Consider the following 13,781-nt stretch of genomic DNA (forward strand, 5'->3'; position numbering starts at 1 on the left):
TCGTCAAATTAGTTGAGTATATTTGCGTGGGCTCCTCCTGCCTTTTAATTAAAATTTTGGCTACTGTTTAGGGGGAAATACTGATAGCATTTGTTGCAAGCAGGCTCTTGTCAGCTCCCTCCAGCCAGGAAAACCAAAAATAATTGTTTGGCATATAGATAGATCCTGAGCCGCGGATGCCGGTGGAAATCATCGCTGCTCACACTCTCCCTATTAACCTTTAGTTTTTTTTCCACAATGCAATAGCTCCTTTCCTGCTCTGCTCTATTTCCTGTTTCCCTTGTTTTCTCCCACTTCATAAGACACACACTTTTGAGAGCTCTGCAAAACACATGAGATAAAAGAGTCTAATTTACCACCTACCTACCACTCATCTAGCATTTCAGAAAGAGGAAATTTCAGTGACATCATGATAAAGGTAGGCGGTGTATTTTCCTGTCTGGGGTCTTACAGACGGGAAGAGGGGGCCTAGGATAAGCTAGGCTCCCTACTTATGGAAGACCTTTGGGATTGTTGGGACGTTACCCAAGAGACACGATGGATTCTGGGCTCATCTGGGCTCGCTGGCTCTCACTGCTACACCAAAGGCCAGCGGTCAGAATGGGCCACACAGCGGTGGTCACAGTTGGGAGCGAGGATTCCCACCCCTTTCCTATCCTTTCAATGATTGGCACCTGCCGAGTAATCAAAAGGTCCAAAGAGGCTTTTCACCGAGCTCAGCTCCGAATTTCCAGGCGCCTAACGACGGGCAGGGCTGGCCAGCCCGAGGGCCAGTTTGGGCTGCGCCGCTACTCGAGAGTGTGCGGTAGCCGAGGGCCGCGTCCCCGTAAAGCCGAGAGCTGTAATGATGTCAACTTGTTATTTACTTTCCAAATCTGAATGACTGAGCAAGGCGAAAGGAGAATCAATCAACCACAATGTGACCCTACAGGCGGAAAAAACGCAGCGCTCCCACCAGCAGGCGGTGGGGGAAGGGAAGCACGTGTAACTCGGGCAGGGTTGCATCATGAGCTTGCTCGGGCTTTCTATTGCACCCTTGGTTTTTCGATTGCATGTAATACCTCAGCATCAGTCCGCACAAGCCCAGGGAGCCGGGGAGCATCGAAGGGCAGGCTCCAGGGAAGGCCCCACCACGTCCTTTTGGGGGGCCCTTGAATGGCAACTGATACATAATAAGACACAATCTATTCTGCTGATTCACAATTATGGAGACAGTGTAAGTGTGTATTTTTTATTGATGTGCTCTAATAATGGTGTAGCAACAGTCGTTTTACATCATTGACGTTTTACAGCAGTATCTGGCCGGCTGAGGTCTAGGTCCGCCTTTTTGATGGAGGACCAGCCCCTTAAAAACTCACCTCGGGCCCCTCCTCCCCCCAACAACCTGAACAACAAATGGTCCAGTGTCCCAGAAGGAGCAAGTGAGGTTACAGTTTAAAATGCTGAGTGTACTGGGCTCTGAGCGCAAAGCTCATTAGACAGCGAAGGGAGGGGCAAAGTTATCTTCAAATATTCGACAAAGCAGACGCCCCAGTGTGGGGCGGTGGGCGCGGTGCGGGTTTAATTGAATTAAGGCCGCGAGCGGCGGGCAGGGGTCTCCAAGCCGCGGGGCGGAGGGAGCTCTGGGGCCTTGGGTGCGCTGGGCTGGGCCGGGCCGAGTAAGCGGTTGCAACAGAAAACCCTTCGCGGAGCCAGGGGGTGGGGTGCGGTGGGGTGGGGTGGGGTGGGGTGGGGTGGGGGGCGGGAGTGAGGAGGCCCGAGAGCCCCGGGCCCCCAGCCCCGGCGCCCCCGCCCTGCCCCGGAGCTCCTGGCTTCCCCCCCGTGTGTCTTTCCTCCGAGTTTCTTTCTCCCCAAGCATTTCTGGCTCTTTCCGGGAGGTGTTTTGCAAAGGTCGAGGCTCCGCCTGAGCCCCCAGCCTCTTGGGAGGGGGGACGGGGCCTTGGGGGCCCTCCGAGCCGCGCGTTTTGAGGGAGGTGCACCCTCGGGCAGCCTGCAGGGGGTGGTTAGGGCAGCGGGGCAGCTGCCTCTGGAGGTGGGGGAGGGTAGGGCTCTAGCAGTGGTTCGGGTTTCCCTTCCCCCTCCCCCCCCGGAAACCGCGGGGGTGGTGGCCCGGGTTCCTGTCCCCTCTAGGCAGTGGGGGAAAAGGTTGGGTTTGGGACTAGGGCGGCGGGGGGGGGGGGGGCGGGTAGGCCGGGTCCCCTTCCTCCCCCTGCAGGCCACGGGGTGGGGGAGGGGGAGGCCCGGGCTCCCCTCACCCGCACTAGGCGGGGTGGGGGTGGGGGTGCCGAGGACCGAGCCTGGGTGCAGGGGGCTGGATCAGTCCCCCCAGCAGCAGGACGGGGGCTGGATTAGCACGCGGCCCCCCCGACCGTGCGGACTGCGCCCCCTCCTGCGCCGTGGGGGAGGGGCGGGCGGGGACGCGGCCCCCCCGGGGCGCCGGGGCGGGGCGCGCGGACGCGGGTTCCCCTCCCCCCGGCCGCGGGGGAGGGGCCGGGCTGGGGGTGGGGGTGGGGGCTGGGGCTGGGGCTGGGGCTGGGGCCCGGGCGCCGTCCCGCCCTGCGTGCCCGGCGGCCCCCCTGGCAGCCCTCCCGGCCGGGGCCGGCGCGCCGCCGGCCGCCCCCCCGCCCCCCCGCCCCGCCCGGAGGTCACTGCCCGTGCCGGTCCCTCCCGCCGTCCCGCCCTCTGCCGCCGCCGCCGCCGCCGCTCCCGCCCCAGCCCCCCCCACTCGGCTCTCGGGAGCGAGGAGCCGCCAGCGCCCCCGCCCCGCCGCCGCCGCCGCAGCGCCCTCGGCCGCCATTCGGCACCCGAAACTTTCCAGCGCCCGCGCGTCTCGGGGACTCGCGGCGGCGGGGCGGGGGCGGCCCGGGGGCGGCGCGAGGCTGCTCCGGGGCGCCGGGCCCTCCTCGGCCGCGGCACGGCCGGGGCTCGGCGGCGGCCGGCGGCAGCGAGGCCGGGAGCGCGGCGGCGCCGCCACAAGTTGCGCGGCGGGCGGCGAGGTGAGTGCGCGGGGCGCGGGCGGGGGGCGGGCGGGGGGCGCAAACTTCGGCGGCGGGGTGGGGGTGGGGTGGGGGCGCCTGCTCGCCCCGCCCGCGCCGCGGGGTCCGCGCGGCTCCGCGGGGCTCCGTGGGGCTCCGTGGGGCTCCTTCGGGCTCCGCGGGGCCGGGGCCCCAGGTGTCCCCGCGGCTCGGGCCGGGCTGCGGCGCGCTCCCTGCAGGCGGAACAATGCCCCGGGCGGCCGCTCCCCGAAGTGCGGGCGCGCGGGGCCGCGGGGGCCGCTAAGTTTGGGGAAGCGCTCGGCCGGCGCCCGGGGTCCCTTTGTCTGGCGCTCCCGGGGCCGCGGGATCCCCGTGGGGGAGGGGCGCCCCATTCATCGGCGGGCGCCGGCCAGCCGGCCCGGGACCGGGGAGCGCGGCGGCGGCGGCGGCGGCGGCGGCGGCGGCGCGGGCCCGGCGGCTGCTCAGTTCGCGGACGCAGAAACTGTCAAGGAAGTCGGGAGCTGCCGGCCCGAGCGCGCGGCCGGCCCGGGGCGACGAGTGTGTGTTGGGGGCGCCCCGGCGAGGCGGGGTCTGCGGAGCGCGGCCCGCCGGGGGTGCAGACCTGTTGCTCGGCGCCTGGGTGGGGGCGCATCCCCACCGGGAGGGGGCGGGGCGCGGCTGGCGGCGGCGACCCGGGGTCCTGAGGCCGCCCGCCCGCCCTCGCCCTCGCCCTCGCCGAGCAGGGCCTGCGCTTCACGTGCGTCGCCCGAGCGCGCGGGCGCCCAGGCCTCGGCTCCCACTCCCCGCGCGGCCTGGCGTTTTCCGAGCCCGCTGCACTGCAAATTCCACAAAGTTAGCGGTGCCCCCCCCCCCCCCGCACCCCGCACCCCTCCCCCCCCGCCAGTCGGTGCTGCTGTGCAGCTGAACCCACAAACACCTCCGCCGCCCCCCCCCCCCCCCCATTGCATCTGCAACTGTTGGTGCTCTGTATTGTCACATGGGCTTGACCCGACTTTTCTGGATGTTTTTCTCTTCTGATGAGTCGCAGGAGCCCCTGCTTTAACCTGGAGGGGGAGTGGCGGGACTCTAAGGGGGAGGAGAAGTGGGGGGGGGCTAGGGAGAGCCCTGCTAAGGTCCCAAGTAGGGGCTTCCGGGTAGCAAATGGCTCTTCACCGTTTTTACAAAAAGTTTACAACTACTCATTTCTAGAAAAGACGCGGTGGGGGATGGGGGACCAGAATGTGGAGTATGGCCCAATGAAGACGTGAGGATGACACTTTCATTTTAGAAGATGGCAATGTCTCAGGTGTGCTGCAGATTCTCCTGCAGAAACGCACAGCTGGATAACTAATCCAGGGATAAAAGTTGAACTTCGTCGCTTGACCCACTTATTAAAATGGCCCTTAAGGGGATTCCAGCCCATAACACACACCTGTGGGACAAAAATTAGGATTTTAGGTGTTTGAGTTGCTAATGTGCGCTGCAGGGCAAGGATCCCTGGATCCTGTGGGGTTGGCTTCTCTTTTTGCTTTTATAGACAGCTTAATCAGTCCAGTAATTATCAACGACACCCCCATTTACATTTCCCAAACCTCACTCCTCCTGAATGATTGAAGGTAGGGATGGTGCCGGAGTCATGGGGCGGTTGGTCTTGATCTCATCTTCACTTGTGGGAGCTTTGGGCTCCTCATCTGTGCGATGGCATCTGGAATTTCCCTGAACGGCCTGTCAGGAGGGGCTCAGTGGTTCTAGGGCTTGCAGAGAGGTGGACAGAGCCCTGGAATCCAACTCCGTCTGGACACATAATGCTTGGCTCCAAACCCAGCCTTTGTCCCTATTTGGCCTGAACTAGTGAAAGGGCCCACCCTCTTGCGCTCCACTGCTGCAGCTTTTCTGAGCGTCATTTCTATATGTGTAAAAAGAAGAAAAGGAAAATTGCAATCGTGGTACTCAGTGTGTATTGTGAGGAAACGTGAAAGAACACGTGTGTAAGTTTTCTGAAAACTATAAAGCTGCTTATAAATTTTAGAGTTGCTATTGTGCACGTCGAATAATTGTCTTCACGTTATTTGAATGCCATGCACTGAGGATTTTACAGGCACTTCATGCCCTGTGCCAGCAATGATTATTTCCATTCTGCTGCAGAGAACTGACTTGCAAACATACAGTGGAGGGAGGGTTATCTGATTCCTGAAGCCCGGGTCTTAGGCTTGGTGTTCCTGTTTTCATGCCTACCTAGCATGACTGCTCACATTTGGACATTAAAGCTCTTTAAATTACATACACACGCCCATGAAGAGAATCTACATTGAGGTGTGTGTACGGATACAGCCCCAGCTCCCTGGGATCAAGAGGCATTGGCCGTAGTGGCTTTTATAGCTTCATTGTCCAACATGGTAGCCAGTAGCCACGTGTGAACATGGAGATTCAAATTAATTTACACTCAAGAAAATTAACAATTCAGTTTTTTCAGTCCCTGTAGCCAGAATTCACATACACAATAGATGCCTGTGTCTAGTGGCCACCATATTAGTACAGTTCTGCGGAGAAAGTTCTGTTTCAAGGGTGCTACTTTATAGTTAATGCAGTGAGATATTAATAAAACGGAGTTTGTGTACTCCTTTGTGGAGGAAGGGGAGAAGGTATAAAAGTTTGAAAATAATTAACAGGTAAACCTTTAAAATAAAAAAAAAAAAAGACCCATTTCAGCCAGGGATTGACCCAGGAAAGTGATTTCAGCAAATGGATTTTTTTTTTTACTTAAGATTTATTTATTTATTCATGAGAGAGAGGCAGGGACACGGGCAGAGGGAGAAGCAGGCTCCCTGTGGGGAGCTCAGGGTGGGACTCGAGATCCCTGCACTGGGGATCACAGCCTGAGGCAGACACTCAACCACTGAGCCACCCAGGCGTCCCCCCCCCTCTTTTTTCTTTTTCTTTCTTTTTTTAAAAGTAGGCTCCCTGCCCAGTGCGGAGCTTGAGCTGACCACCCTGAGATCAAGAGTCACATGCTCTCCTGGCCGAGCCAGCTCGCCCCCAGTGAATGGATTCTTAACCTGAAATTAAGAGCTATGGTTTTGGATTGAGGTGCTTTGGATCAGTTTTGAAATAGAAAAGCGGAACTCCAAGCCAAAGCGCCTCCCTGAGCGCTTAACGTTGACTGAGGCAGGTGGCATCTCTGCATCAGTTTCCCCATCAGAAAATGCAGAGAGCCCTTAGCGAGTCCCCGAGGTGGCCCAACTAGGCAGATCTTGGTGAGCATCGCCTGGGATGCTTGGGAGCCCAGGGTGTCCCCGTCAGCGCCGCCCTATGTGAGTGATTGCGGGTGTGACCGTGGGGGGTGCGTTTAGCCCTGGCTTGTGGATACCACGGGCTTTCGGCACCCTCTACCCCTTTGTAGTTTAAGTGTTGTTTTGAGGTTCAGTCTCTTGAGGTCAGAATCTTCTGTATTAAAAAGACTGATAGGGAATCTTTCCAACAAAGTGAGATTTCAAAGTATGTTTTTTTAAAAAATGGCTCAGTGCTAGGTGTTTCCTGTATACCGGGTCCCTGGGTTAGGATGTTATTTTTATTACTTTGTTGATAATGTCCTATTCACAGTTCTTTGTATTTTTTATAGTAAGGGGTTTGAGATTTTGTTTGTAGATGAGGATGGGGGAGGGGAAAACGCAAAATCCTGACTGTCAGAGGGGTGACTTCTCAGATCCCCCTCTGCCATTTGTCCTCAGTCGCTGCTACTTCCCCAGCGCTCTGGTGTGACCTGTTGGCTTTTGGCTGAAGGTGCTTATTAAATACCTGGGATGTCCCTGATGGTCTTCTAGAGGTGGGAGCGGGGGTCCCGCTCGCGGAGGTCCTCGGCGCCAGGACTTCAGGGTCCCCGTGACCTGTTGGGTCAGCCGTAGCCAGGGCTGCCCTAGCTGCTTCCTGCTGGGGCATCCCTGGTGGTGACATGCGACGTGCCACGCCGAATGCCTGGCCTAGGTGACGGTCACAGTTGCTCTGGGTGTGAGATGGTGACGTCTCAACTGTGGTTTCCTGATACCTTGCTTTTGTCCCCTCTTTCCCACTCTTTGAAAGAAAATAATATGCAACATCCAATAAGCTGGTAACCATTCACCTCTAAAGACATTTAAAAAATAGTTCCTTTTTTTTTATTTTTTAAAGATTTTATTTATTTATTCATGAGAGACACAGAGAGAGGCAGAGACACAGGCAGAGGGAGAAGCAGGCTCCACGTAGGGAGCCCAGCGTGGGACTCGATCCCAGGTCTCCAGGATCACACCCTGGGCTGAAGGCAGGCGCCAAACCACTGAGCCACCCAGGGGTCCCTAAAAAATAGTTTCAATCAGGAAGCAGGACTAGAGTCGTTTTGTAAACGCCTTTTTTTTTTTTTTTTTAAAACTTGGACAAGTAAACTCCCCCCACCCCCAGCTATTTTTAGTAGGAAGGAAGTAACTGCGTCCTGAGCGGAGGCTGGATGTGTTTCCCCTTGGGTCTTGCCCTCCTCGGCCCTTGCCTCCTCGCTGTCCTCTCCGCGGGGCTGGCCTGCGCTTGGCCACATTGGCAAGATGAGACCCAACAAAGCCAAAATAAGAGCTGGATGTGGGAAGGGACTAGGAAAGTCAACATGTTTATGTAGGGCAGAGAGCCTGGTCTGAGAAAATGAGCTTCAGGCCTCAAGGGAAAAATTGGCTCCCCGGGGGGCTTCTTGACCGGGGTGTGGGGAACCTGACCACAGAGTTGTGTTCGCTGTGCGGCAGGTTCGCTGGGGCATCGCTGCTATGAAATGTTTGTTGATCCGCTGGGTGATCCAAGACGGAAGGAAGCCACCAAAAAACCGGAATGGGGCAAATTTCAGGTGAATGCACGGGAGAAGAGATTTTTCAGTCTCGCGGAGGAAACCGGGCGCCACGGCGGGTGGGAACGAGGTGGAGACGGGATGGCACGCGGGTTCCAGGGACTTCAGAGATGAGGGCCGGGGAGATGGTGGACTTGAGCCCCGAGCCCTAGAATCTGGCAGTCAACTCGGGGTTCTCTGAGGGGCCTGTTTTGCCCACTACGTAGTCCCTTGGCGGTAGCATCGAGACATTCGCAGTTGTCACAGCTCAGGGGAGGCGGATGGGGGTGCTCCTGGCGTCTAGGGGCTCTGTGGATGCTGCCAAATATGCATTGCACAGGGCGGTCCCCAGCACAAAGAATGATCTGGACCCACATGCCAGGGGTGTCCAGGTGGGGAAACCAGCCGTGAGTCCGTCAGTTCACAGTCGTGTGTGGGACGGACTCTGTGGCGGGAGGTCAAGGTCTGTGTTCTCGGGGTGCGCCGTCCTTAAGTTAGGGCTGGTTTATATACACGTGTGTATGTGTAGTTTTCTGAATCACCGTATGATGACGCTATCGGCTCTTTCAACGTAGAGTTCTATGAACGTCAGCACATGCATAGGTTTGTCTAACCAGCACCAAAACGGGGATACAGAACAAGTCCGTGGCCCCCAAAGTGTCTACAGTGCCGTCCCTCTGGCGCCCTGGAGTCACCCCACCCCCGCAGCACTAACTGAGGAGCTGGCTGGGCAACTGCGCCCCCAGGTCCTGGTAGGTGCATTTCAAGTCCGGATCGGTGCCCCCACTCTCCCAGGACCCTCCTTCGTTGTTTCTCTCTGATGACACGTGAACTTCACACTTTTGCACGCTTGAGCCTGTGCGTTTGACTCAGAACAGCAGGGTTTGCGCTGTGGGTTTCATCAAAGCAAGGCGAAGAAAGCCTTACTGGTCCTTAATGGTATCTGTAAGCCATGGAGAAAGAATATCAGGTGTCTTGTTGGGGCTGCCAAAGATTTGCTCTTTTCTTATGCCAGTTAATTCTTGCTGCCAAATTAGTCGAAATGGGATGTTTTCTGATGCCCTTTCAGAGAAATGTTTCCCGCATCTTCCCATTGTACTCCCGGAAGACATTTAATATGTGAAACGTATCCGCAGGTTATAAAGTCCCGTCTTCGGTTTCAAAAACAGGACCCACGCGTTGAGGTGTGCAGTTTTGCTAATGGGGTAATAAAACAAGCTAAAAACATAGAGTTGTATTTGCATTACTTTGTAGGGAAAAAATGAATTTCAGTGTCTGTGCTTTTATGTAGTTGTTGACCTGCAATTTACTTTGGGCCATAATTTTACTTTTTGTGATCTAATAAGAACTGGCATGTTTTCTAGAGGAACTGACTTGGTCTTTTGGCATTTGGCTACTTTCGTCCTGCCCTGGGTGGTCCGCCTGCTTGTGTGAGGTCCTTTAAAACCTGTGTGTGTCCTCACGTGTAGAGTCAGAGGGTAGGTGAGCTGATCTTGGATTTTTCTCTCTCTTGTGTGAGGGCTTTAATTTGGGAAAGGGATGCTATTTGATTGTTGGGTTGGTTTTGTTTGTTTTTAGGAATGGTTATGGCTTATGTTAGTGAAAAGTTTAGAGAAACTGATGATTCTTTATGCCCATGCTTTGGCTATTACTTTACCCACTCTTAAAATAGGCACCGTTTAACTTCACGTTGGTACCTTAGTTACATATTTTACTTAAAGCATGGGCACACAAACACACACACAAAATGGCAATTCAGAAGACATTTTGCCCTGTTGGGTGCATCTGAATAATTTTTCCGACTGTTGTAGGTTCCCAGTCTCACCAGACTCTGTAAATTAAGCACAAACAATGCTACGGTACATTTCACAGTGTTTATTCGCGCAAAGGGCATCCTTTGAATTCCTGTGATCGCGTCCCCTCCCCCCACTACCTTGGTGGATGTAGCCTGAAGGCTGAAAAGAAAATGAGAGTTTTCTTCACTTGCTTCCCTGGAACCTGGAGTCTAGACTATGACCCTAAGTAGCCAGCACAGAGTACTTCCATTTCTGGAACACTTGCCAGCAACCCCCAGAGAGAATGCAGAGAGAGGTAGGAGGAGGCGGGAGGGCTTCCACCCTCCCAAGCCTGATTGCCTTCCCACTTTCTAAGAAATTGAAAACTTTCCTAACGTCTCCTGAGAGCTAGGTCCCCAGACATCACCCATATTGGAGTGAGCTTAGGACACTGTTCCTTTCCAGAGCGCTTGGTTCCTTCCTTCGGTCGACTTGCTCGCCCGTTGTCCTCAGGCTTTATAGGCCCGTGAGTACATCTGGTACTGTTCAGTTCTGCAGACGCTTCTGCTTGTTTGGATATCCCAATAGGTGGAAAGGAGGACAAAAAGAAGCTTACTATACGTGATGCCATTTCTTAAATCAGAAATAACAAATGCTTTAATACTGTAAGACCGTGTAAATCATTGTAAGAATTGGGAGAAAAATTCAGCACAGCTGAGCAGCGATTTCTGTTTCTTGTGCAGGGAGTACTTAGGCTTTAACCAGGTCAGCTCTGCTCCTCCAGTTATCCTTGTAATCCTGACATCCATTTGAAGATGAGAGATGAGAAAGAGGAGTAGAAGTCTGTCACCGAAGTCATGTCACGCAGAAATCTGTTGCACCAGCATGCAAACCTAATTCCCAGCTTCTGGGTGGTTGCAAAAAAATAAAGAAGTTCCAGGTGGTTGCAGAGTTGTAGGTTGTATTTGGTAAAAGCAGCTGAGCTGAGAATTGATGTCTCTACCATTTGGTTCATTTGGGGAACGGATTAAACTTGGGTCCCTGCCTTAGGTTCTTTTTCCAGCAGAATCCTTATCAGGCACTTGAGTCCCACGCAACTTTAATGCCAAGTCATTGTTGGTAAAGACTCAAGTATTCAGAATTATCAGCTCCAAAACAGTGATTGCCAGTTCCTGACAGTTGCAGATCGGTCTGGGAGACACGGTTTGGTTTAACTTTTAACTCGGTCATGAAAAAATACCACATCAGATTGGTATTTCTAAGATGCGCGGGTGATTCTACGCCAATTTCAACCATTTCCAGGGATTTGTAGTGGAATGCTTTAAAAAGCCTCGCCAGGAGAAACAACATTCGAGGTGTACCCAGCTCAGAAGTTGATGAAAATAAGAATTAATGATGTCACGTGTCCAGTGCATGACAGAAATTATTGTAGACCAGATGAGAACAAGGCGAGAGGCCTGTGGAAATTAGAGTTGCCTTATAAATTTCATGGGACTCGCTGAAAAATTTCATGGGCTTCTGAGTACATTTCCTTTAAACCAACACGTACTCCCTGTTCCCCGTGGCTGCAGCTGCCAGAGTGTGTGCGCCTGGGTCCCTGGGTGTCGCGCCCTGGAGAAGCTGGAACCAGATTTGTGTCTTAGCACCAGGTGACCGTACCTCGGTTGCAGGTGCATGAGGAAGCCTGGGGATAGGGCTGTTCTTTTCATGCATTTCGTGACTCGGCAGTGTTTTCATAATCACTTAATTCTGTTTATAAATCAGCTGCTTTCATTGGTGGTTGCCCTCAGGGCTCCTGAGAACCAGGCTTGTTGAAGAGACTCAGACTTTAGAGGACAACCCACGTGAGAAGAGGGTGGCAGGGACGGATGGGATTGTCAGGAACGTCTTTGGCTTTCTTCAGTTTGGCTGTTTAGTGGTTGGGTCTTTTTCCAAAGACCTCTGTTTCATCGGTCATGGTTGTTATTAAATACATTTTAAAAAATATTTCACAGTAGAGAGGGTTTTTTTTTTTTTTTTCCTTCTTCCTCTTTTAAGAGAAAACGTAGGGGGCACCTGGGTGGCTTAGTTGATTAAGCCTTTGACTCTTGATCTCAGCTCAGGTCTTGATCTCAGGGTTTTGAGTTCAAGCCCCACGTGGGGCTCCACGCTGGATGGGGAGTCTACTTAAAAAAAATAATAAAGAGAAAACTCAAAAAAAAAAAAAAAACCCTCAGTCGATGGTGTATTACTGATGTCACAGAGAGCAAATGAATATGAACATTAAATTCGTGATTCAGACCACACTGTGGGCTGTGGGTAAGAATCAAGACTTAACTCCACAAACGTAAGGTCTTTTGTCTGAGCTCATTTGCTGAGAATGGTCGAAAGTTTGGGTTTCCTGAGACTAAGTGTCCTCCGTAGGTAGCTCCAGCATTTCCACATCAGTCTGTCTGTCTAACTTGAAATGATTGATAGGTTAGCTTTGGTTTTTCTGTGTAATTTTTGGTGTTCACATCCATTTTTCCCTTTGTGAGTACTGAATTTGCAATGTAACTTTGTATGTAAAACAAAGCCCGGAAGACTTGCAAGTGAATTCCAGAGCCTGCGGTTCACAATTCTGGTTCACTTCTACATGTCCACAGGCTGCTGAGGGCCACGTGTCCCTAACGCTGCTCAGGACCTACGTAGACGTTCATTTGTCTTTTGGTAAAGTGAAATCGTTATCTCCTACTTAAAAAAAAAAATTTACTTCCTCTTTATAGCAATTGAAGGCACCTACTGTACAAGAAAGATTTTTTTTTTTTTACTGTTGTGTCATGAGCCTTTGTCTCTCTGCTCCAGTGATCAATACGTGGAAGTTCCAGTAGTAGATCACTTATGATTAGCGTCTTGGGAATGTACCTCACCTGCCCCCGCAGCCTGCCGCTTTAAGAAGAAAGAGAAGTTACACCAAGTATTTTGCTTTTAGCCAGACTCCTTGAGCTATGTCCAGGTCTTGACTTCATATTGCAAGTAGGTCAACCAGACACCAGTGAATCACTTCAGCTCTGAGCCGGAATCCTCTTCTGTCTTTCTTTTTGGGTAAAACACCAAGAATTATTCATTTGATTGTTTGCCTCCCAAATTATCCTGTGTAGTATTTCAGAGATGTAGCTCAGAAAATGGCCCTAAAAGGAGAGTCTTCCTAGGGGCCCGAACAAAAGTTGATTCTATTTCCTCAATGCAAACCTCGGATACTGGTGAAGTGCAGATATGTGTGTATGATTTCTGAGAATATGCGGCCTAGGCGCATGAAGCAGGGGTGCCGGGAAACAGGGCAAATGGTAAAATCCATCAGAACATTAAATTTATGTGTACGCTAACCTTCGAAAGAGAATATAAAAACAAATTAGTTTATAGCTTTGTTGAAGTACCGTTTACATAATTTGTATCAGAGAAGGCAGTTCCTCTTCCTTAGGAAGATTGGGTTATTAAAATTAGCTATCTTCATTTTTCCAGAGGAAAAAAAAAATCAATTGTAGTTCAAATAATTGTATGTGAAGCTTTGTAATTGGAAATTTGATGTCAGCAAAATTATATAACCTTGGTTAATTACATTCGTATACTCAACCTAAATATAGAGTAGGATTAGCTCATGGAAATAGTTCATTTTTATCTCAGGCGGTACAGTGCGCATTCATGTAATAGTTTCTAGTTTCATTTTGTTTTATTTATTTTTTTTATTATCCTGGGCATGTTTTCTGAAAAGTTACTTAAAACGGGGCTGTATGTTTTTATTTCCCGATTCGTGTTTAAATATAAAATGGCACCCACAATAAGCTGTCCCTTGGGAATTTTGATTTTCTTGGTGGCCTCTGTGTTCGGTGCCTGGCATGATACAGGGCTAAGCTGGGGGTCCCAGTTTTTAGCATGACATTTACCTTCAGGGAAGATTGGGCGCAGTTGGCCATCTCAGAGTAAATGACCAGCCTCCTCTGTTTCCTGTCGTGTTTGCTTTTCCATTGAATGTTCTATATTTGGACAAGTGTATTTTTTGGTGTGGGTTTCTGCTGGCCCAGATGTTTGGCGGAGTGGAATTTCTCTGTCCATACCACTGGGTTGGGCAGTTGGTAGAAGCCTTGTTTAGTTCACAGGATTGAGTTGTACGCGCTGTAGATTCAGGTTGGATTGTCATTCCCTTCCTGCAAGCTGTGTGTTTCTTTGTTTTTGTTT

General features: G+C 52.4%; 1 protein-coding gene across 3 annotated transcripts in view; it reads left to right on the forward strand.

The window, feature by feature from the left end:
- The first annotated feature begins 1,052 nt into the window (after nucleotides 1-1,052).
- TBL1X (transducin beta like 1 X-linked) overlaps nucleotides 1,053-13,781 on the forward strand; it is a 214,085-nt gene continuing 201,356 nt past the window's right edge. For 2 of the 3 annotated variants that reach the window (XM_072744979.1, XM_072744977.1), the window contains exon 1: nucleotides 2,859-2,996. The gene's annotated coding sequence lies outside the window, so the exon portion shown is untranslated. Of the gene's footprint in view, nucleotides 1,217-2,858; nucleotides 2,997-13,781 lie in introns of those variants that run through there. The other variant, XM_026015328.2, reaches the window with a different exon arrangement.

This window comes from Vulpes vulpes, chromosome X, assembly GCF_048418805.1.
Source record: "Vulpes vulpes isolate BD-2025 chromosome X, VulVul3, whole genome shotgun sequence".
In the NCBI taxonomy this organism is placed as follows: Eukaryota; Metazoa; Chordata; class Mammalia; order Carnivora; family Canidae; genus Vulpes; species Vulpes vulpes.